The sequence below is a fragment of the Solea solea genome, chromosome 2 (genome assembly GCF_958295425.1).
Source record: "Solea solea chromosome 2, fSolSol10.1, whole genome shotgun sequence".
Taxonomy (NCBI): Eukaryota; Metazoa; Chordata; class Actinopteri; order Pleuronectiformes; family Soleidae; genus Solea; species Solea solea.
The window spans coordinates 2,377,857-2,394,858 of NC_081135.1; the positions used below are offsets into that span (position 1 = coordinate 2,377,857).

At 43.3% G+C, this 17,002-nt stretch overlaps 1 long non-coding RNA gene across 1 annotated transcript in view; it reads left to right on the top strand.

Annotated features, from left to right (window-relative positions):
• The window catches only part of LOC131454152 (uncharacterized), a 38,112-nt gene extending 34,097 nt beyond the window's left edge, over nucleotides 1–4,015 (top strand). The window contains exon 3 of the long non-coding RNA XR_009238832.1: nucleotides 3,767–4,015. This is a non-coding gene — a long non-coding RNA (uncharacterized LOC131454152). The remainder of the gene's footprint in view (nucleotides 1–3,766) is intronic.
• The last annotated feature ends 12,987 nt before the right edge of the window (nucleotides 4,016–17,002 follow it).

The window sequence follows — 17,002 nt, forward strand, 5'->3', positions numbered from 1 at the left end:
CCACACCAAAGTCCATTGACAATATCAGCGTTTTTAGCTCTCGGGGACACATGAGCTGCTGGTCTACTGCTGCCGCGTGTGGTCACTTTGTGCCATTGAGGTTAATCTGAATGAAAATCTTCCAACTCAGTGATCAAATCAGTGATGTAAAAATCACTGATTTTCTCTATGGGGTTTGGTTTGGGAGAGTGAACAGTTTAGAAAGATCAGTTTCTACTTGGAAAAGGCTGTTTAATGGCAAGAAGTCGCAGTCATCAGGTTTAAGATTCTAAGAATCTATTGTTCTCAGTGTCAAACCACATCTAAGTATTTAAGGTTAGTTAAGACTGTATTTAAGTACTATTTTTGAGATACATTCCTGAGAATTTCCACAGTGTACTCCGATATTTATTCTGCAAAATAAAGGTTTTCATATCATTAAACAAATGCTGATACTGATACTGATACGCACTTATGCAACATGTTTACTCGACGCTGCTTGTTTACAGCATCTGTTTACTCGGCCGTAGGTTGATTGATCTGTTTAGATTGAACCACAACAGTCACAGCCCGCTGCACTCATTTATCGTGGAGCGTAATCCAGCACAAAGCCTTAATCCAGATGTAGGATTATCTGGAGGAAACGTGTGGTAATTCTCACACTTAGCATCTCCAGGCAAACATTAGCTCAGACCGTAGACTTTCTACATGTTTAAAGCTGCTAAGAACGTGTTGGGTCAGTGGTCAGGTAACATGGTTGCCATGTTTACCAGAGCTTAAGGACAAATACCTACAGATCCAGTTACTGTGTGTGCGTCTGTGGGTTAAATGTTCAATATGTTAGCTATTAAGATGTCTCGGCACCAGGAATTCACTTGTGATTGAAGAGAATCCTGAATATATGATTTTAATTAAGTTTTAATAAGTAAGAGCGTTTGTTGAGAAACAAAAAAGACGAGACTGTTTGTCCCGACTTCTAATCAGTGAAATAACACAGACTAAGACTGTGCTTTTGCTTATGTGATATATGACACTGCTGTGTCGGGTTTAAGAGTTCCACCAGTAAACTGAACAAAAAAAATTAATCCAGATGTGTGCCATCAATGGAAATGTACCGTTGGGCTTATGTTACATCATACATTATGTTCCCATCACCCTGGAAGAATGAGTAGTCATTATATAGAGCCTAAAGCCAAACAAGTACAAGATTATAAATCACACTGTGGAATAAAACTGCGGTGTTCACACTTTCTCTTACCTCCATTATTAATCTTTATAGCCTCGAGACTTTTCTACCACCAGTACAGCTCATTATTTGTTTTAGTTTCTACTTAATTCTACTCTATCTTGTTTTAATCTCAACCCTTAGGCACTGTTGTGCACATTTTACACGCTTTTCAGTTTTTCTTTTGATAGTTGTGGCTGTGTTCATGCATATTCGATCTCGTTATTTGCAGCTCAGCTCCTGCAGTCAGCCTAAAAAACATTGTGTACAAACAAGTGTTACACTCAGCCCGTGAAGTGCAAAAAATGTCCCATTGAAACCCATTCAAAGTGCATTTTTGAATCTCGCTACCATTAAAGCATAATGCATGCTGTTTATTATATCTGGGTGTCAGTCTTGACTTTTGCCTTAGAACGTATCATTTTTCTACTCTCCACCATGTGCCGTCATTTTTGGCCATATTTCGGTATATTGTGGAATCAAAAAGTGTTGCTCATTGAATTATCTCAGTCTGTAATAATTCAGAACCTAAAAATTACTTTACATATGTGTATTAAAAATAAATTAATATTTTAATGTTTTTTCAAACATTGTGTAAAACACAACTAGGAAAAGAGGCATTTGGATATTATTTCGAGTAATTGATCACTTTTAGGTCCATAAAATCTCACATACCCAGCACAAATATCCATGTGACAGACTATATGTGTCCCAAACGGGTTTGTCTGTGGTTTCCATGGTGGCCCCACCTTTGTTTGTCTACATTAAACCACATATTTCTGAAACCATGTAGGACCTGCATGATTCGTCCATCTCAAACCCATGCCCACTCAATACCCACTTAGTACCCAGGTAGTCTGGAAAGGGCACTATGTGGACATGGGTTTGAAGTGGGAAAACACGGGTGTGGTCTGCCCGAATATAACTCCCAGATGGAGATACTGGCTGGATAATGATGTAGAATGTGTCAATGTGAAAATGTAACCAGAATGTTTAATTGACAAGAAAAACACAGTGGAGTTGATCAATTGCACGTTCAAACAGTTGGCACATCATTTAGTATGTGATCATTACTAGATGAGTTGCTGCACGACTCTTGTTTCCTGACGTTCCACAGTGATTTTCAGCAGAAAAACACAACTCGGGCAGTGATGTGTGCGTGTGTGTGTGAAATAACGATAAACCTCTAATCATGAAAATGAACTGATGTGTGAGTCAGTTATGAAGCGTGTTGTTGTTGACCTCGAGAGCAGCGTTTGACGTTCTGCTCCCCGTGAACACTCCTGCGTCATCTGCATTATCAGGAAAGGCTGGATTCCGTATGATGATCACAAGCGGAGCCGAGGCACGCACAACAGCACGCACACTCTCCGGGTAATTGTTGTAAGAGCTGATATTGTTAATGCCAAAACAAGCAAATTACACATCTAACCGCAGCCAATCATGGGAAAGCCCTCAGCGGAAACACAGCTGCATTAATGACTCGATTATGGAGTTTCTCCAGTGACGTGCACTTATCACGCTGTCCATCATTGATCCTGGGCACAGAGTTGCACAAACAGTGACTTCAGACTTCACTCGCGACCTTTTATCAACTTTTCTCGCCAATATACGTCCTTTTTTCAACCGAAAAAAAATGTAGTTTGTTTTGCTCTGTAAATCGATCACTGTGACTGTTGTTCTGTGACTTTGGTGTTTGGATTTACTTCAGCGACACAAACTTACCACAATGGACTGGTTCAGGAGAGGGAACACTAGCCAGACACTTTTCTTTTTCCTTGAAGCCTCACATGCTTGTGTCTAAGACAACACAAGGCAAAACTAAACAGCAGTTGTAGGTTTTTGTTGTTGTTCTCAGTGTATACGGATAAAAACAGTCCTGTGCTTCCAAAAAAATCAAAACCGAGGTAACTCTTGAGATATTGCCTTGTTGTCTTTTTTTGACACAAGTGAGACTTTGATACTTTTACGTTTATCAGACATATTTTGTTACACAGATACTGACAACAGGAAGTGACCTGATGAGACTTGCTTTAAGCAGTAATGGTCACAGAGGTTCAGAGGTCACAGAGGTGTTGGTCATACATAGCTTCATAAATTTAAAGGTGGATTTTAATTTGGATGATACCGAGTTCTTATCATGCAACCGAGTAGCTATGTTTACATGTGAAGCTTCACTTCCACTTCCGTAGTTCTTCTTCTTCTTCTGTGTCCACGACTTTTGTCTCTGGTCATTGTTCTGTTTTTGGAATGTAACAAAACAGAAACATGTCACGTTTGATGATGGCACCAAACCAGGAAGTCATGATCGGATCAACTGTTTCTTTAACCTCACGACGTCAGAGCAAAGTATCTGTGCCCCCATGTGATCTGTGCTTGGACCCCAGGTTGGGAACCATGTCTGTTTTCAGAGAGACCAGGCATAGATGGTCTCAAGATGGTTCTCTGTGCAGGGGGTACACGCAACTATGTTTCTGTTCTCAATCCAACAACAACAACGATCACTTCACGCGTCGATTCACAATCACAGAAATCGTGACTCTGCGGTCTCATTCGCTGCAGGGCGTTTGACAGCAGGTCGAGAGTTTCGGCTTCAGACGATGACAACAGCGATGATGATGATGATGTCCATATAGACTTCCCAGCACTCGAGGAGGCAGTGTGGCGCCATGTTGAAAGTGTTTGCTCGTTGGTGTGGAATGTTTGGCGGGCGAGGTGAGTGCGTTTGATGTGTGTGTGTGTGTGTGTGAGTAAAAATAGTCCGGGTGGGCGTGTCTCTTTGACACCGCAGTGGCCTGGGTTATGTGCACACTGGCCAGACATTGCGGCCTTGCAGCCAGGTGCACTGGCCAGCGTGCAGGAGGAATCATGGGAAACAGTTTAGACACAGAAGGCACATCCAGTGTGGAGCTATCTGCTGGAGGCGCTGATCTGCTTTCACCCACATCTGTTAAAATAACACACAGGTTAGGTGAGTGAGGCTAAATCAGTCAAACGCATGAAATTCAACATGACTGACATTCGACCAGGCTCTTTTTTATTTTTATGCACGGTTCTTTAAAGGTTCAGTGTGTAGACGTTTGGAGAAATCTATCAAATCAGTTGAATACAATCTGTAAAATAATGTATTGGGATTATATAAGGGATAATTTAAGACTCACCTAATTAAATTTACATTTTCATAAGTCTATGATATCTGAAGAATGTTTAAGCCCCATTTATCTTGCAGTTAGATGGCATTTTCTGACTGTAAACTTGTAAACTGCTCAATCTCCCACACCAAAGTCCATAGAGAAAACCAGTGATTTTAATGCAAGGGCAAACAGGGGCTGCTCCTCTACTGCTGCCTCGTGTGGTCAGTTTGTGTCAATGAGGTTAATCTGAACAAAGGATTTCAAACACTGAAGTCACAAAATGACACATTTGATGTTGTTGGAGGAGACATCTCCTGTGTTCTGTGATGTCAAATCGATGATTTTCTCTATGGGCTTTGGTGCAGGGAGAGAGAGTGGTTTACTAAGTGACACAAACTCCAGTTTCCTCAACAACCACGCTTCAAAAAAGGTGAATCGTCCTTGATTAATTGTAGGAAATTAAATTACATGGGAGATATTTTGCTGCACATGGTGACAATCAACAAAGTTGTCTTTGTAGGTTAAATAATGAGCAGGTTTGTGCTCAGGTGTGTCAAATGGCTCACAGGTACTGAAGCGCAGAGTTAAAGTGAGCGAGTGAGGGTTTGATGGGAGAGCAGCAGTGTTGCACAAACAGTCGCCCGGTTTCCAGGTAACGCCAGAGGCAAAGGGGTCAAGTGGGACGGTGAGGCCCTGCTCCTACAACGTGATGTCAAGTGGGACGCGCGGTGTTGAAGCGGGACGGTTCGCTCATGTACCGGCACATGCTAGATGCATGCATGTTCTCGCGCTGAACATGCACGGACGTGCGAGCTCTTCTGACACAAATATGCACGTCTCAATCCCGCAAACCCCTCAAGTCATATCTAGGTGTCTGGTTGAAAATAAAAGCCCGTTCACTTGGCACATTCTCATTTACCTTGGACGGGCAGCTGCTTGAGCGGCGCCAACTTTAGCACTTTGTCATGAGAATCGTCAACATGGCTCAAAAAGAATACAAGAAGCAGCTTTCTCTGTTGGCCTCTTGTGTGTGTGTGCGTGTGTGTGTGTGTGTAAATGCTGTGTGTGTGTGTGTAAATGCTGTGTGTGTGTGTGTGGGTGTGTGAACAGTCGACAGGCCCGCTGGGCGATGCACAGCAGTTTCTGGGAAGAGGTGGATCTGGAGTGTAGGCTCTCTGTATGTTTAGTGCACGCAACTGCACACGTACCAGCTAACTCACAAATACATACACCAGCAGATTCTCAAACCCATCTTAAAAACCTTCAATTATTGTATTCAGTTCATAAACGGGCAGAAAACTCGTACTCTCTATATGCACTGTAAAATATAACATTGGTTAAGAAAATTAAAATTGAAAATCTCAATCAATTGCGTTGTAACAGGTAATCGTCTAGGGCAACTTATTGTACAGTTATTACTAATAATACATATTTTATGGTAGGGTTTAAGTGTAATTCCACAATTAAAAACCCATTTTGTTCATGACTTGATTTTGAACATGATGAATTGGGTCCACCTTCAGGAACACAGTGTAACAGAGCTTTGAGTCTGTAACACAAACATCGCTCGGTTGACTGGACGCAGACCGAGACCATCCAGAAATTAGTCTGTGACCTCAGGTAGTGGCGTGTTTTTAATCCCCCTGCCCAATTACGTGTGTTCATGCTGTGCTCTGCACACACACACGCACACAGACACACAATACACGCAGGCTCAGTGGGAGATAGCTGTGTGTGTCTGTGTTTTGCAGCACTTCAGTGGTCACAGTGTCCAGCAGGATTTCCCAGCTCCAAAACAAACGTGGCCTAAAGACAGGTTCCAGTATGTTTAGGTCAAGGGTCAGAGGTCAGACATCTTGATTACATCATGTTGGGCAGATCCTCTTTCAAAGCACACACACACACACACAACATTTAACTGTCTCCATGGTGACACTCGCACATACCTTCCAAGTACCTTGTTAAAGTCACGCCGCGCTGCACTGAACCGCCGCTGCGCGCCACGACAACAGTGGAGGTGGAGGGGGTGGGGTCTCCTTGAAGTGAGGGGGTCGTTATGGCAACGGCGGCATTTGTGCGTGAAGCATACCAAAACATTCCTGCCACATTCCTGATGCCAATCAAAGATGAAGGGATGAGGAGGAGGAATGACATGAGTGTGCGGTGGATCAGTTTCACTGTTTTCATGCAGCCTTTTACTTGCGTAAAATTGCCTAAAATTAAATATTAATGGTCCTGAACAACTTTCTACTAAATTAAATGTTAAATAAATAAAAATAAACCATACTATCAGGACATCATGTTAGGAAAAACACATGAAATAATCAGAGAGGTTTCATAGATCATCATTAAAAACATAATTTCTCAAATGTTTTGACACAAAACGATTCTGCTAAATCAAAATGTATCACACTGCTCCGTTGCTTGAATAATCTGACCTACTAAAGCATTATCATCCTGTCATTGTGAACATCAAAATGTTGCTGATAATCTGTCTATACAATATTAAATAGCCTTTTTTTTTGATCAATTGCTCACTGTTGAATCAACAAATTGTCTAATTCACCATTTCTAAATTGACTTTTTGTCAGTGGATGGTATTTTTGACATACAACAATAAAAACCTTGAGGAAAATACCTTAAATCTTCAAATGTAGGTCATATATTCAATCATTTTCATTAAAATCTCAGCCAGATTTCACAGGGACTTAAATATTCACGTAAACTCAGGCTTCTGCAGGTTATTTCACGCTGTGGTTTTGGAGAAATGCACTCATTGACAGCAGGTTATCGATTGGCTTTATAAGACGGTGGTACAGGTTGTACTCACCCATGTTTCTGTATAACAGCAGGAATAATAAAATAATAAAGATTTGGTAACTCTACGCCTGAGCTCTCATAAAAAAAAATGCTTCCAAGGAATTTATAAGCTGAGGTGTTTTATTGTTCTCAAATGGGCCTGACATTTTTGTTTTATGTCATGTTGCCAACTTGAAACTGTAATATCAGTGAAATGTGCACGTCTGAACCTCGTGCAGATTTCTGAGCTACCGTGCATGTCTTATTCTCCACCAACTGTATCCAAGACATTCCTCCCGAACCTGGCCACCTTTCCTTCTTTATTTCCTTTCCTTCCACTCCTCCCTTCCTAGTTCAAGGTCTTTTGTCAGTGCGTGATGGAATAGTTCAAAGGTTGCGGTGCCGTGGTCTGGGGGGGGTCGCGTTCTGCCGGGAAGCGCTGTCGGACTTTGCGGCGCTACTTCTTTTTCCTGTCCATCACGATAGATGTTGGGAATGTGGAGAAGGGAGTTGCTGTCGTCGTCATGGCGATAGGTGTCAAAACACTCCAAGAGTCGGATGCTACATTTTTGCCTCGTGGACTTCTCTCTTTGAACTGGGGGCATTGTGTGTGTGTGGAGAGTCTTGACCACGGTGGCTGTCAATAATATTTCACAAACTACTACAGCATTTTATAAAACGCTACACGATTTTCACAACGCTACAGCATTTCACAACACATTTTTTCACTTTTCACAAAAGGCTAGTGTCACAAAACGCTAGTGTTTCCTAAAACACGTTACGTTTCACAAAATGCTACAGCCTAACACAAAACACTAGTTACGTAGTTGTGCAAGGTCACGACTGAAACGTAGCTTTGTTGACCTCCACAACCTCTGTCTTTGGCAGCGTTTTCTTTAATTAATTCACCAGTAACAGAAAATGCGGCCCATTTTCTGTGCATCGTTTTTGCTCTTGAAATTCTTCGTATCTCCTTGAACTCGATGGTCATTCGTCAGTATCGCCGCCAGCGCGTCTTGGCCGCCGCTCATTAGGCAAAGATGAGACGACCTATCAGGAAAATCTATCAGGGTTTTTAACAAAGTCAAGGTAAGACTCTGGAGTCTCGCTGGAGCTGTCCTCGCTGCTTCAGTTTGGACTGCTGTCCGCTGAAGCTGTATTTTTTTTGTTTTTTTATCTCTTGCTGAGGCACTAGAGGACGAGGAGGAAGAGGGCTCCTTTGAGACGAGTCGGGACGAGATGAAAGCGGGATGGAGGGAATAAAAGAGGGGGCCACGCGTTCGTCAGTCTCAGCCTCCGTGATCACAGGGCCCCGCGGCAAAACCCGGCAAACAATGGCCCCAGTGTTTGTGCGTGATATGTGTGTATCATGTCAGATAAGGCAGCCGTGCTCTCCTTTTCTCCTCGTCTCCTCTCTTCCTCTCATGTCCCCTTCGTTGCCGCTTCTTTCCTCCTCCTCTCTCCTCTTTGTCCCCGGTGCTTGAAGGCCTTGGCCGAGATGAAAGTGCAGGGAGATAAGAGCAGGTAAGAGAGTGCAGGAAGAGAGAAACAGCAGCGAGGGGAAGTGATAAGGAGGCAAACAATGAAGGCTTTGATGGCATGTGAGCGGCTGTGTGCATACATGTGTGTGTGCATATACAGTATTTTGGCGTGTAACTGTAGCTATAGGCCCTGGAGATGAGTTTAATCTTGTGTTATGTAAGCACAAGCCTCTCTCTTTTATCTACAGCAGGTTAAAAGGACATAAAGTCAGTGTTCAGGCTCCTGCACCAAAGTCCATAGAAAAAAACAGCGAGCTGCTGGTCTGCTGCTGCCTCATGTGGTCAGTTTGTGTCACTGAGGTAAATCTGAACGCATATATGATATATATAAGTTACTGATGGAGGCAGCAGTAGATCAACAGCTCCTGTGTGCTGTGATGTAAAAATCACTGATTTTCTCTGTAGGGTTTGGTGTGGGAGAGTGAGCGGTTTACAAAACAACACAAACCTCAGTTTACAGTTTGTTAGATTATTTGAAGCGGCTAAATTAGTTTTATCTTGTATCCTTGCCGGCAGCCATTTTCAGTAAGTGTGACGTTCACACATACAAAAAACTCTGTATCATCCCTTTAAAGTATACTGGATGACCCCTCATTTTAGCCCCATCAGCCTCTTTAACCCCCCCTTTTTTTATTTGCACTCACTCATCATTTTAAGGCATAATTTCCCTTTTAGTCAGTCGTGACCTTGCACAAGAAGAGTCCCACGCTCACACACACACACACTGACTCCTGTTTCTCTCATTTGTCCGGCTTCCCTCTCCTGTCCTCGCTGGGTGTGGATTTCCAATCAGTCCTGCTTTAGTCGTTACAGCCTTCGCTCGACCCGAACCCGCGGCCAAACATCCACCTGCCACCGCAGAGGAGAGCACGTGGGGCCATTTTGGCCTCGGCGTTATTGTGAGATGATGCCTTTATCCAACTCATACATAAGAGCGAGATGGAGTAACTGTGCGCACGTGTCGGAGGAAGAACGTGTGGGATTCACAAAAGCTGCAGCTGCTGGCCAAACGTTTGAAAAGGGGGAAAAAAAAAGAACAAAACAAGTGAGGAGGAGGCTCGTCACGATGGCATTTCCTCGATGAATGCTTCAGTCTGTGAGATTTGTGCATCCCAAAGACAATGGCATCTCTCTTATATATGTGTGTGTGTGTGTGTGTGTTACAGGTGGGAAACATTCCTGAGGATATGGCGGCAGAGCAGCCTCAGGGTTTAAGCTGATTCTTAGAAAAGAGAAATGATTAAACTGATATTTACTCATGAAATTAAGAAACTAAACCCACTCTTGTGAAAAATGCAGGCCAATCAAAATTTCTCCCTTTAAAAAGTGCTACATTTCTTCTTCTCTTGTCTTTTTCTAAAGTGGCACAGAAATGCACTCGCTCAGAGTAAAATAAAGCGAGGCCTCTGGAGAAAATTTTCACCCTTGGCTGCCCTACTTTCAGACAGGAAGCTCCTTTTTGCCTCCTTGTGCTCGCAAACGAGTATGGCAGCATTTGCAGACGAGTCGCTGCAGTTCCTCTGTTGGCCTGCAGGAGGCAGCATGAGCATAAGAATGCTGCAGGGCCCTGGTGTTTGGTGTGTGGTGCTGTGTTCAGCAGGTGGAGCTCTGTGTCAGCAAGTGAAAGTGCAGTGGGACTGACAGACACTGATGCTGTGGGGCTTTTAAATATCTGCTTATATTTGTTTATTTTTGCATTTAATCTCTAAATTACTAAACTTTTATCTTTTCATCTTTGAATCTTAAGTGTCACTTTTTTTTTTTTTTTTTTTTACTGAAAAGTTAAATTTGTGTTACTGTGTAAGCAGCTCACTCTCCTGCACCAAACCCCATAGAGAAAATCACTGATTTAACATTACATTACATATCATTTAGCAGATGCTTTTATCTAAAGCGACTTACAAGGGAATTGAGTACAACTTGCAACTTACCTTGTTGATCCACTGATGCCTCCATCACTAAGTCTAAATGTGTGTTGTTTGGTAAATTCTGTGTTTGAAATCATTTACACAAAGTGACCTCACGGGGCAGCAGATGACGAGCAGCTCCTGTGCGCCTGTGAGCTAAACTCACTGATTTTCTCCCTGGGGTTTGGTGTGGGACAGTTTGCAGTATAGAAACATCCATGTCCTGTCAGAAAGGCTTGTCTTACAGTGAGATAAAACTCTGCTGCTGAAATAATCTCATACTGAAACAGTTGCATTCAGAGGTCACAGAGTTTTGTTTTCACAAAGTTCAATGCATCCAAAGTTTTTAACACTTACTGCCTCAAACCAGTTCCTCCGTCATAACTATCGTTCCTCATCATTTCCAGCCTCACTGTTGCAAACTCTGTGACCCTCCCTTTACCTCCATCCTCCCCGAAATCTCGACGAGACTCTTTCCTCTCTCTCTCTTTTATCGGCGCCTCTTCCTCTTTCCTCCTATCTTGTGCGATGTCTGCTTTTGCTCTGACTTTGACTTCCTGGAATCTCTGCTCCGCTCACAAAACCTTGTCACTGCGGCTTTTCCAGCAGGAAAAGCAACATATTTGTTCGGGGGAGACGTTTGGACAACGTAACAAATTGGCACATCAAATGGTAATGCACTTATCTGTCCTGATGTGACCTGCTGCTTTCATCACATGACAGCGAGCTGCAGGCGTCACACTGTGCAAACAGGGCGTTTAAGTGCTTTCAACTTCAAATGAGTCGGTCTGCGATCGTGATCCTGATGCAGCTGTTAGAAAAACAATATTTTACACTTGTTTTGTCAAAATACCGACGAGTGAAAAGGCCAGGAAGACAAATTAAGACATGTTATTTATTCATTTCACCCTACACACACACACACACACACACACCACATGAAGTGCTGTGTAAGTGTGTGACTCATCCTTGCGAATGCTAACAAACTCCCAGCTAAACAGATCTGCTGACAGCTGCATTATGTGATGGCTGTGTGCTTTGTGAGACTTGGTGAGAGTGTGATTTATCTGCAGCATGCACACGGGTTCACCGAGTGCTCCTGCAGTCGTGACTCCTGCACGCTCGCCCCTGGACTCATTAGGATACAAAGAGGAGAGATAACTCTCAGGCACATTCAGGGACTTTTCAAAGTGAAAGTACAGGTTGTTAGGCGGCGTTTTCCGACGGCAAACTAGAGTTTCTGTGTCTCTGCTGTAAACCACACCAAAGTCCATCAGCGATTTTACATCACAGCACACAGGAGTTGTTCACCCACTGCTGCCTCCACCAGTAAATTCAACCATGTTATTTTGTGACTTTGGCATTTGAAATCCTTTGTTCATATTTAATTCAATGACACAAACTGACCACACGAGGCAGCAGCAGACCAGCAGCTCCTGTGTACCCTGTGAGCGCAGGTTGTGGGAGAGGGTTTTGGTGTACACACTCACACAAACTCCACTTTCCTATACAGTGGTTGAGAAAAAAGTGACATATTCTTCTTTAGCAGGCATCGATTTTACGAGGTGAGACTTTTATGAAGTGGCTGACTGAGTATCAGCAACACGAGTGCTGACGATGTGTAAAAACCTCATACAATGAAACCTCAAAAGACCTTAACTGTAACCTTAATGTCTAACAGAAGACATCAAGGTTTAGTTTCATAATCTTTCAGGTTGGGTCACGTAAGGCCTTGTGCATAACAGCATGAACCGTGACTGGCCTATAGGTGGAGCTCTCCATTGTTTTGAGCATGACAAGGGCAATGGAAGATAAATTACACATGCACACTTTCACAATACATCATCTGATGATATTACCTCTGCCTCATCTCGGCCACAGTTGCTCCATAGAGACCGTGTATATAGTGTGACCTTCTGTGCGGAGCCTACAATGGCCTACAGAGTCGTGAAAGCTCGTCATTGTGCATCGCGGTGATTGTCCAGAGTCTCCGCAGCGCCGAGCGAGCAGTGACCTCAGAGCGCTTCACGGCAGTGATGTAAAGAGGCAGGATTACAAAGTGTTCCTCAGTAAGTCGTGAGAGAGGACTCTGGGTGTCCGTTATCTGTCGGGAAGAACCGCTTAATGACGCCGTCTCTCCCTCTCCTTCCCTTCCCTCGAGGAACAGTGACATAATGGGAATCCCCGCCATGTCGGGAGAGGATGACCCAACACTGACATCAGACAACACTCAGGGAGCAGAGAGGACAGAGAGCTAGATTCCATCTCGGTCGCCATGCCGATGTCAAAATGGGCGAACTGTATATTGACTTTTTTAGAATTTTTACTGAGGGATCTCGTGTGTGTGTTCAGAAGATGAGGAAACTGGAAACTCCAGCCATGATTATCACAGTGATGGAAATCCAACATAATAAACTGATTTTAGACGATATGATTCTCTTTTTTTCCCTCTCACCATCCGATAAAATACAATATACACTTTTGGCTCACAATGGCTCACTAAATACACCTTTGCCCTTGTTTATAATGTGGAAACTCAACATTAAATACATGAAAAGGGTATTTAGCCAAATACAATTTTGAAATTCAATATTTTCTAGTTTTAGGGTCAATGGAGCAAATATATGTGAACTTTTGGACAAAATAATAAAGTTTTTGTGCACTTTGAGCAAAATGTCTCAACTTATTTAAGTAATAATTTCATTTAGAAATGCAAAAATAACAACCCAAATAATCTGTCTGTCATTCTCTGCTGTTCTTCTCAGATTATACAGATATATATATATATATGTGTATGTGTGTGTGTGTATATATATATATATGTGTATACTTTATATAGATTTATTTATTTTTTAAATAAGGGCATGGAAGTCACACTGGCATGCACAGACTGTGTGTTGCCATGCCAACAAATACACCCTTATATACATGAGACATGACCCTCAGACATAAACATCCACACACACACACACACACACACACTGAGGTGGAAGAGAGCGGCAGCTGCGAAAACAGGCAGTCAGTGATGTCAGAGCAGCAAAGAACTCTGGGTAACAGGGCCACTTGAAAGTCATAGAGGTTTTTATGGTCGTCTTGAGAGAGGGTGGTGGGCGTAAAGAGTGTGTGTGTGTGTGTGTTACACATACAAAATATGCCAACATAAGGGCAAAGTGAAGTGAGATGAAAACAAAGAGCAAATATGGGAGGTGAAAAGAGGTGCATTCCCTGCATTGCGATCATCATTTTGGCCTCCGGACAGGTCCTAAATGCTGCAGGTGCAAAGTTACGACCCTCGCTCCTCTTCCTCCCCCCCTCCTCCTCTCCCACTCTCCCACTCTCTCCATCCCTCTTCAGCTCTTCCACCACCTCATTCCAGTGAAAACACAGTGGGCAGGAGGGCAGCAGGGGGCATCGTGCCAGATGTGCCAAGTCACAGCAGCAGACACACTCGAGATCAAAGAGCATGGGGTCCAGGAGGGGAAGTGTGTGTGTGTGGGAGGTTGTGAGGGAGGAACGAGCGTCACAGCCGTCTCATGTTCTCATTCCTGCACCCTTCTCTCCAGATATGCGGCTAAAACGGAAACTTTTCACCATTTCATCCAAGATTTGCAATTAAAAAGCACCTCCTTCAGTTTCGAGAGCAAACATCGCCGCTCCATCTTGCCGCACGCCCGTCGCATTTTCCCTTTCCCATTATTACTCTGCGTTAATAGCTATCAGATCATTCCAGACTCGGGGCTCAATCCCGACTGCGTCCGCTGACTGAGCAAGTGTGAGATCCTGACTGGTGATTTCACCAGAGACACGCGTGGCCTCGTCCTCTCACCGTGGAAAGAAAAAGGTCACCAAATCTACACCTGCTCAAGTCTATGATTATGTTAAGAACACGTTTGCCGCTGAGTCTCACCGCTTAATAAGCAAGTGAAGCTTTTAAACCGCTCGATTTTAGCTCACAGCGACACAGGAGCTGCTGCTCTACTGCTGCCTCGTGTGGTCACTCTGTGTCACTCAGGTGAACTGACTGATGGATGCAGCAGCGGATCAACAACTCCTGTGTGCTGTGATGGAAAATCAGGGATTTTTTTCCATGGAGTTTGGTGTGGGTGGCTGTTTAAAATCTTCAGTTTCCAGTCAGGAAAGTCTGTCTAAAGGTGAGATAAAGAGGTCAACACATTCTTATGATATAATAGACTGAAAGTTATTAGATTAGCCTCAGTTTTCATGAAGAAACCTCGACTGTGCAAGTTAACAAACATAAATAGTGACTGTGATGCTGCTGCGATGTAAAATCACTCCTTTTCTCTATGTTCTTTGGTGCATTTAAATGTTTCTCATATCGTCTTTGGTATTCAGTTCACTGTTGACTATAATGCCAGACAATTATACTTTCACTTTGACGTAGTAGAAGAACGCATTATACCCAAAAAAACACACAAGATACGTCACGCGATTTGATTGAAGGCTCATTTTTAACAACTTTGAGGCAAATCCTGGATGTAAAGTGTCTTGTTTGGCCCCCAAATGTCATTGATATTCTCTGATTCAGCGTCAGTTTCCAGGTAAATGTTTGTGAGCAGGTCACTTTTGCCGCTGCCTGTCTTCTCCCAGGCGCTCGCTGAGATTCGGTTTCAGAAAAACATATTTGGAGACATTTTTCAGTGATATCTGTCGTCAATTCAATCTGCCTCGACTCAACAGGAATGTCTCCCCGCTGTCAGCTGTGCTGTGAGTAATTAAATGGAACAGGCGTTATGAAATAAAAAACCCTAAAAAAGACGTGGCTCCGGGGGCAAATCCGGCCAATCCGAGAACACGGAGCAAATACCTCAGAGTATTTAGCTCATTTAGTGTCTTTATCAAGTTACAGCAGGCTCTTGAGTTACAGGCGTGAAGAGGGAACTCCAAGAATTCGGCAGCGGACGTGTTTTCGGTCGGTCACGCAGACGGGAGCGGCGCGGGGATTTGTTTTGACTTTTATTGAGAGCCAGCAGGGAGGAGGCCAGGTGACTGCACGGCTGTATTTCTGTCAGCGTCACATAAGGAGCGTGTCCGCCCACTCTCTAGTAAAGGTCAGCGGGGTCAACTGCTCTGTCGAGCTGAAGCTCACTCGTGATCTGAGGGAAATCCTCGAAACTGGAAAGAGAAGGAATAAGGATCGTTTAGAAATCAGTGCAGTGTCCAAAGATGCTGTGTTAGAGATCAGATTTGACTTTACTGATCACATGCTTCACATCAGGATCACACAAGTCCTACAAAAAACTAGTGACTGAGAATGTCACAAAAGGAGGAATCAGTGCAGCCAATGTCCCATATTAGGATGAAAGGCGGGGTCACACCCTGGACAGATCGCCAGACCATAGTCTCGACGTTACGGTAACGAGAAGTACGCATGACATGATGGTAACAGAAGGGTTAAATCCATAGAAATCTCTATTTCTCATCCACACCAGACAAGACTATGAATTCCCATGATTCCACGCTGCTTCCCGATATCATCAAACTAGATCTTTTTGTAATTGTTTTGATTGAGAAACCCCTAGTGGCAGGAATTGCATACTGTGTTCTTATAAAGGGACCCATTACATTTACGTATATATATTAAATCTCTTGAATATCCCTGGTTTTCTTCCGTTTACGTTCCCATTTCTTCTTTGCTGATTTATTGGTTGTTTCTCTGCTCGTGTTCCCTCCCAAATTCCTCTATTCATCTTTCAGGACTTCTTTCTGGCTCAATGCTTTTTTCTTATCTTTCTGCAAATGGTCAACGCGTCCTCTCCTAATATAACGTACTTATAGCCTCCACAAATCTTTCCTTCACCTCGAAACACCCTAAAACCTCATATAATCTTGCGTGTTTTTTCTGATTTTGGCGTGTCCGACAGTTCACATGAACTCACCAACCCTGATGGAAGCAGCGAAGGCTCTTGGAGGATGTGGATTTCTCTAAGTGACCCTGGATTAGCCTTTGTTAGGCCTCCAGCTTTCTGTCAGGGACTTGGGCTTGACTTTTACTCTAGTTTGGATGTTCCATGAATTCATAAATCCACTTTCTTTTCTCAGTCTAGTTTTAAGATGTTCCCGAAACGAAAAGAAAAAATAGACGGCGCTATTGTATAAGTTATTGATCAATAATTATACAGTTACCTTTCAGCATAATATAAATCAAGTGATCTGGGAGATAACTTACCAACTCTGTGCCAAAATCACAGGCAGGTAGAGGGAGAGAGCGCCTCCTATTGGCTGTTCTCTTAGAAAGCTGCATGTACACGAACGTTCAGAGTAAAATCTGAATGGAAGCTGAAAAGTTGGTGTAAACCGTTCACGCTCCTGCATCAAACTCTGCAGAGAAAATGGTTGATTTTAACATCACAGTTCACTGCTGCCTCCGTCAGTACATTCAAATGGGTTATTTTGTCA